This window comes from Balearica regulorum, chromosome 5 (assembly GCF_011004875.1).
Source record: "Balearica regulorum gibbericeps isolate bBalReg1 chromosome 5, bBalReg1.pri, whole genome shotgun sequence".
Classification (NCBI taxonomy): domain Eukaryota; kingdom Metazoa; phylum Chordata; class Aves; order Gruiformes; family Gruidae; genus Balearica; species Balearica regulorum.
Genome location: NC_046188.1, coordinates 53,618,811 through 53,627,198, shown reverse-complemented (window position 1 = coordinate 53,627,198; position 8,388 = coordinate 53,618,811).

The window sequence follows — 8,388 nt, the reverse complement described above, 5'->3', positions numbered from 1 at the left end:
CTCGTGCAAATCATGCAGCCCACTTGCAAGTTAGCACCGTTCCCTGGCTCAGGGATTACCCATCGGCCAGGGCAGACCCTCCAAAGCAATTACTGAAGTTCAAGGGCTGGCTTCCTATTTTATTGTGGGGATCTGGGACTGTTTTCATTCCCAGGACCAAAACCTGGCTCCATGCGTTGCTACCCTGGCAGAATCGTGCCCAGAAAAGCATGCTTAATTTAAAAACCAAGTGCCAACATCCCAAGCCGGTTGTTTAGACTAAATGAAAGGTTTTCAGAAAAAATCAGTCTGACTGAAATTCCACCCCCCTTCCCCAGGAGATTGCTCCCTATCTGGTTGCCTCACGAAGGTGGGAGCAAAGGCTTTGCAGTGAGTCATCTTTTTACTTTGTATACCCCAACAGTGCTATTACTGCTTTCATGTGGGTCTCTGGGAACGGCGAGGGTGGTGGTGGGTGGGAGAAAGCGGCCGTGAAACAGGCATCAGCCACCGGAGGGGTTTTGAGCCCCGATTGCATTGCTGGGTGTGGGGGGGTGGGGGGTGGGTGGATTAGTGAGGCATCCCCACAAATATTGCCCTCCCCAAGACGGTTCTGGTTTTGGGGCAGGACCTGCTATCCTACATGAGTGGGGTCTCAACAAGGGATTAGGATGGAAGCTCTTGAACACCCCGGTGACTCTGGCAAATATGAGATGATGCTCATGCAAGTTAATTAGGAAGTGAGGGCAGTACTCAGCCTGCCCAAATGAGTCTGAAGCTCCTGGGCTGACTCACTGGAAACAGCGAGTTTCACCCAGAAAGGGATACCAAAACGTCTTGTAAGAAACACCAGTTGCAGGGACTCATCCCCTCCGATGACGGGAGCCCTGGAGTGGGACCGAGCAGGTCTGGCTTGGAATCATTCCTCGGCTCCAACATCAAGGTTTCTTGGAGGGAAGGCAACCTTCCTCTTAAAGTCCCTTTTAGGGGTTGCCTACCATCCATTGCTAGATTTCTCTCTGTCCTTATATCACATGCAGAGACAAAGGAATTCATTCTATGTCGGGAAAACATTTTTTTTTTTTCCCTCCTTTGGGTTGGGTTAGTGGAGAAGAGGTTGTTCCAGTCTGGAACCGCTTGTGGTTACTGTGCTTGTTTTGACTAAAAAACACCTGTGTGATCTGTACATATTTGAAATGTTTGCCTTTAATGCAAAAATCTAAACAAAATTCTATGCAACTTCCAGGCAAAAAAAAAAAACAACCTTCTTCTGCATGAAGATCTACCTGGTAGACTGAGATGGCTCAGCAAGAAACCCACCTGGAAGAATAAAAGGTGGAGTGGCATTCAGATTTGAACCAGGGATGCAATTTCCATTACTGTAATTACACTTGCTAATCATTAATCACGTCCAGGTATTTGCATAGCTACAGAGGCTACCGCAGCCACCTCTCATACTAGGTATGCCCTAAACTGGGGACTGCAGTCAAGAGCATTATTTCCACTAATTTTTGTGTTGTCTCACCGAATATTTGTTCATGCAGGTGGTTTAACTACTGTTTGGCTACCGTGGCGTGAGCAGCGTGTCCTTGCACCCAGCTCAGATAAAGGCAGAGGGACCACTGCAGCGTGAGGGAGGGCCATGCATTGCACACAAGCAATGTCCCAGGGATGGAAGAGCCACCTTCAGCTCGTATGGGTCAAGGCATTAGTGGGTTGATCATAGGGGCTGCATCCCACAAGCTTCACCAGGAGCAAACTCACTGAGGATTAGAAGCCCAGCACCATGGGAGGTGGCTGACAGTGCCTATATTCACATATGGATCATGCAGGGAAAGGTTCGTGGGGGGTCTCCCTTGGCCATAGTGATATCTTGCGTTGCAGTTTTCTTTAAACTGTGAGGAAGTTGGATTAGGTGAGGAATTCCACAATTTCTTAGCTTTTCAAATAACATGTCTGCGATATCACCCAGTCTGACTCGCGCTCCCACCTGCCTTGGGAATTTGGTTAACCCTTTGCCTGTTGACTTTGGGGTTTGCACCGGGGCTTCATGGAGGGTCTTTTTTGGAGACTGTTATCTTCAGCTGATGAAGAAACAGGGACTCAAGTGGCGCTGCCAAAATGGTGCCAGAAATAGGAGGCAGCATCTGAATCACCTGCCATTTGGTTCTACCTACTTAGCCAAGCACTTGCTTCCCCCTCAGCACAAAAATACATGTGTGCACACACACACACTCCTGCACGTGCTATGCAGGCATACCACCTGCTGTTTTGAAAAGCTACACGTATTTTTTTTTTTTTTTGGTGGGGGTTACCTTCCTAGTAACTAGTAATTAGCATAGCAGTCCCAAGGGTCCTATCCTGTGAGGTCTCCTGCTCCAGGAGCACTGGGATCTCTACAAAACCCTTGCTTCTCCCACCAGAGCCTTTCTGGAGCACAACTGGCACCATAAAAAATCTTCCCTCCATCACACAGGATCGCATTATACCTGTTATTTGCCCTGTGACACTACTTGGAGATGCCAACCCCATCTACACATCTGTCCTTGAAGGTTAAATAGTGCTGACGGCCAACACAAGACAGTAGAACTGAGGCTGTCGAGGGTGTGTTGTCCTAGGTGGAAAAATGTGCAGGAAGCCCAAAGCTGTCCCCAAGCACCCCTGTCCCTCCACCCACTGTCCCCATGTGAGACACCCTGGGAGCCTCCTGCCAGGACAAACTGGTGACATCCCCAAGCTCAGCCTGGCTGGGACCTGGCTTGGGGCGCAATCCCCATCTTGGCTGCCTCTGCTCTGCCAGTGCTGTGCCACACTATCGCCTCGCTTGGTGGATTTTTCAGCAGTGGAGTATAAACACTTCTAGTGACGTGCACTTAGTGTTAGTTGTTTTGCCAAGTGCTGTTGCCTCCCCTCCTTCGTTATGATTATGAGAGACTGGTTTAAGTGAGAAAATGAATTGTCCGCACCTCCTACCTCCCTGTGGGTGTCCATCACCCATGGCAAGGGCAGCGTGGTGTGGAGGGGATGCTGGCAGCACAGGTGGGCACAGGGTGTCCCTGAGTCACCTGCTGCAGGAGTGGGAATAAGGGGAGGGTGCAAGCAGTGGGGACCTTATTGCAAACTCCTGTATACCCACTGCCAGCCACAGGTATCGAAAGTCCCAGCCCCTAAAGGAACGGGGCAACAGGGGACAGATTTATTCCTGCGCCGAGCTGATGGATGGGGATGCAAACTAGAGGCGAATTAAGTGACTTGCCCAAGGTGACATGTGGATGCAGTGGCCGAGGAAGGCTGCACTCGGGGAACGGGAGCCCTGTGTGAGCCCCGCGCTGCCCCTTCTCTCCACATCCACAGCCACCTGCCTGTGGGACCCCAGCCCCACATCCTCCTTCGGGGTCTTCACTGTTCAGCTCAGACCCGAGGACACCAGTGGCTACCCTGGTAGCTCATTTATCCTGCCCCAAAAGCCCCCAGCCTGAAGGTGTGATAGGGTGGCCCCCACCAGAGCTGGCAATCAGAGGTGGAGACGAGGGTCTCTGATTAGGGGTGAAGCCCTGGCCTGGGGAACATGCTACCACCCAACCCTCTGCCCAAAGACAATGAAAGCTGCAAACAAAGACCCGTTCTGAAGCACAGCAGCAATGCAAAAAAAAAGAAAAAAAAAAAAAAAACAGAGGAAGAAACGCCTGAAAGATACATAGCTGGGATTCCTGAACCCCTCAGAGGTATTCGGGCTTAGCCAACAGGCTCAGGGGTTTTTTTCAAAGCCATTAATTACACAACAGAGATGTATCTGCACCACTCCACCTCTCTGCGGCAAGTAAGTGCCCCGCGTATATTCCCTAAAATACATCACCCTCTGTGCTCGGTGCCGTCACCTCTCTCGGGCATTTGGAAAAATAACCCATTGCACAGTGATATTTCCAGCTGGCTCTTGTGTCTGATTTTCTGCAGAGTTTTGAATGGGCACTCAAAGCATGCACCTCCAAAGGGCACATCTGCAATGCGTGAGCTGCATCAGTAGTGAATGCCGGAGGACGTGGCAGAGGGTTGGAAATACCGCCCTGCTCACCTGGGTAGCTTTGCCGAGTGAGCTGACTGCCGGACAAAGTCAAGGGAAAGCTCTCCAAGAAGCTGCACCAAGGCAAAATCAATGTAAGGACTGCATCCACCTCTGGCACAGCCCATCGCAGGCATTGCCACCAGCCACTAAGCAATGGCTGCTCTCTCGAAGCTGCTGGAGAGGACCTCAGCAACAACTGCTGTGATTTTTTTTTTTTTTTTTTTTTTAAGGAAGAAGAATTATAAAGAGCTCGCCTGCTTTTGCTCATGAATCCAGCAACACACAGCCAGACTGACCAGTTCATACTGATGCTCCCAGGAGCAGGAAAAAACATTTTTAAGGGTGAACCCTGAGTTTTCCAAGTCAGGGCAGAGGGAAGCCACATGGGTGAGGGTGCTGTGCTGGGGGGTGAGACACAGACACCTTTAGAGGGCACAGCATGCTCCTGCTTGGAGGCGGGTGGCATCTCTGCAGCCCACCCTCCCGCTCCTCAGGTCCTCCCCTGGGGACACAAGGATGCCAGCTACTAGCGCTGCCTTCCCAGAGGATCCTCGTGCGGCTGTCCCTGGAAGGACACAGCTATGGGGCACAGCCTGCAGCCCAAAGAGCTTCTAGTCCAAAGGGTTTCCAACCACCTCCTGCAATGCGTTTCATTTGCAAGCTGTTTTTACTCAGAGCTTGCCCCACAGACAGACCCATATTTGCACAATGCTATAAAGAGCCAACTTCATACCCTGGTGCTTGGAAGAACTAATTGTACCTGCTGGAGCTTTTATTGGTCTTTAAATGAGCTTGGACCTCTTCTTCCCCACAACATTCCAGTGAGTATTTTCATGGAAATGCTTTAAAAAAAAATAAATAAGGAAAACAGGAAATGGTGATGTGCTTAGCTGTTAATATAGGCACAGACACATCTTCCTTCTCTGCTACTCTATTTGTTGCACATTTTTTACACAAATAATCAGACAAAACTTGGAGCCTTCCAGGCTCCCTCTGCAATGAACAGAAGCTGGGGAGAGGGCAGGCATTTCTCCTTATCTAACCTATTCCACCCTTCTCAGAAATCCCTTTTGGGAAGCCGTTAGCTGAGCCAGAATACCGCTTTGGCAACCAGGGATGACCAAGAGATGTTCCACAGATAATGGGGAGAAAGGAGACACTTCTCTGCCTTTCTGGGATCATCTGAGATCTTGTGGCCTCCTTCTTTTGGGACATGCTGCAGAAGGCACGCCAACAAGCGGACCCACTGAGTTTCACTTGCTGAACATCATTCATGCTTTTTTTTACCTTGCACTTGGCCGCTGTGACACCTCCCTACCCTGCATCCTCCTTCCTGCAGACTCTTGAGCCAAGCGAGGCTGCTCAAGCTGGAGCTTTTCTCCAGTCACTGGGGACATGGAATTTTTAAAGGTACTACAGGAATACCAAGTCTGTCCAGCCCACAAAAAATGTATAGTTCGTCCTCCATATAAACAGGCATGAAATAGTTATGCCTTTTACCACTGTCACAAATTCCTCTGGCACAGTGCAATATCTTACCGTGGAACAACTTCGTTTTTGCTATGCTCAGCAGCCTCTGGGTCCTCAGAATGCATCTGCCAACACCCCTCCTGAACACCTAAGTCGAACGAGTGCTTCAGCACATTGGTAGACCTGGGCAGGAGTTACTACACTTTCACTCTAAAAATGCCAAAAAACCGTCCTCTGCTGATGCCTAAGGGCATCCTGCTTTTTCCCTGCCTGTATAACAATCCTGCAGCAGAAACCCTCTGGGCTGGGAGCACGGCCCGAAATGCTCTCCCCACCCAGGGGTGCCAGGAGCCTTGAGCAGACCTGCCAGCCTCTGCTCTTGTTTGCTTCTTGTTGACCAGGGGCCCCAGGTGAATTATTTCTCCAACTCTTAGTTCTTTGACTTCAATTTCTCACAGGGACCTTCCATATATCACATCCTCTTTCACCAATGAATCTCTCCTGTTCCAACAGTTTAGTGTGCCCCAGGATCAATATATTTTAGCAGCATGCAAGGACATGGTGTTATTGCCAGGTTCCTGGGTTGTACAAAACAAAAGGTATCGCTTTCTTAAAGCCATTGAAAAACACTCTAGGTCAAGTACAATTATTCCACTGCCATTAAACAGCTGTGTATTAGGACTCTGGCTAATCACTCTGTCCTCCTTTTTTTCCTACGAGAAAAAGATGACTTTTTCTCGTAGTCTTCAATGACAGGAGACCCAAACCCATGTCCCACCCTCACCCCCCTTTTGTCTCATTTTGGACATCTCAACCTGCGGTGGCCAGATCTTTTGGGCATGTCAGTAAAGCAGTCTGATTTCTCCTGGTTGTCCTCACTCTTGACATATGAGACTATAAGGTGCTTTACAAACTGGGGTTACCTTTGCAATGCTGTAGGCACAGCACCTGAACCATGTGCCTCAAATCCCCGTTCTGCTCACCTTGTCATTTGTGGTATAATTGTGAAATTAGTCAAATGAGCATCACAGGGTGCCTTGGTTGGGCTGGGATTAAGTGACCTCTCCCCTCTTTGGATTATAGGTGGAGAGGAAGGGAAAAATCATATAAATGTCCCCTTCCCTGAAGGTATCTGCTTGGCTCTGCTCACCGGCAGCATCACTAACATCCACCCTGGCCTGTGACCACTGCATTTCTGCAGCTATTTACATTCCTCTGCCTTTGCTGAAGCTCACATCCCTGCTTGCAAAGTCCAGGCTGGTCCAAGCTTTCCTGTTCTTCCCCCCTTCCCTGGAAAGCTTTCCGGCCCATCGCCACATGTTGGTGGCCACCCACGAGCAGCTTTGATCAGCTCAGATGGGCAGCGCCGTCAGGGAGCTTTGCAGCCTGCCCAAATGCTTCCATAGCCACTGCAGCAGCAGACGTTTTCCCTTCGAGTCCTGGGCATCCCCTGGTCGTTTCAGGGTGCCTTTCAGATGTTGCTTTTATTTCAGCTCCTACTTTAGATTCATTTAGTTTCATCTCACTTTGGCTGACTTTGCTTTGCGAACGCTGTCCTTGCTCCTTGCAAATTTAATGGAACCCATGACCACGATTTCTCTCCTGAACCACACCAATGACCATGGAGGTCAGACAAATGCAAGACGCGATGGGCTGTTTTTATTGCATTTCCAACAGTTTCAGGTGATGCTCTGCTGCAGCCCCATCCACTTACAAATCAAAATGCTTCCTGGGATGCTGTGTTTCTGCAAGCCCCTTTGCAGTCAGTGCTGTGGTCCAGAGGCCCTCCTCTCTCTCTTTCTGCCTCCCAGTCCTCAGGTTAGCCCTGTCCTTGGCTTTATTGGTCCTCCTCGTGCTCTCCTTCGCAGGCCCTCCTTGCAGGCAATGCCAGGGGCTGGAGTTTGGGGTGGAGGCAGCTATTGTTCCAGCTATCTGCAGTATAATGTTCCTTATGACTGTATTAAATGAAGGGCGGAGGTCACACATCCCTAGTTTAAATTAGGTTTAGGCTGACCTTTAACAATATTACACTCGTGGATTCTCTCATAACTCACCGAATAAACTCCCAGAGGGTTTTACCACCTCCCTCTTTTCTTCCTACTGTAAGGATGCCCGAGGCTTAATGTGCTTCTCACCAATTTCGCTTTGATTTCTAATCCTATCCCCTTCTCCCCTTTCTCCCCCCCCCCCCCCCCCAATACAGATATATTCAGTCCTTTAAAGGTGGGGGGAAAGAACCTGTTCCTTTTCTCTTCTGGGCGACAGCTCTTTCTTTTGTGTCTCTTTCTTCCCTTCCCCGCCCCCCTGCTCTTTCTTGACACAATGCACTATTTATTTGCACTGAAGGATAACTAAGAAGCAATTAAAAGATCAAAAGGCACAAACACAAGTAGATCCAGTGGCAACTTGTGGGGTTTATTTTGCTGCTGCTGCTGCTGCAGCTTCACCAAACTGCTGCCTTGTTTTTCCCCCAGCCGGAGAGACACCTCTCTTACTGGGTTGCCTCTTCCTTGGAGCAGACTTTTTTATGATGGCTATTTTTCACCCCCATTGTTTGCTATTGCAGTTGTTTACTGGAAAATCACTTGTTTTTCTCAGGGAGATTAACCCTCCAAGCTTTCTTTTGTCTACTCTCAGGAGGTCCTTGTGGTGAGCTGGGGGAAGGGAGGGGAGCTGGGCTCCTTCAGCTATTAACAGTAGCTTACAGCCCCGCTTACCCCCCTGCCAAGGTTGGGTCTTCTCCTTTGATGAGGTTTTGCTTTTGCAGTGCGGAAAGGTGGTTACTCTTTGTTAAGGAGACCAGCTCTGCCGAGCGGTTTGCAAGGACTCACGATTGGGATTTACAAAGTCCTGGACATCTAGGAGAAACTCCTAAA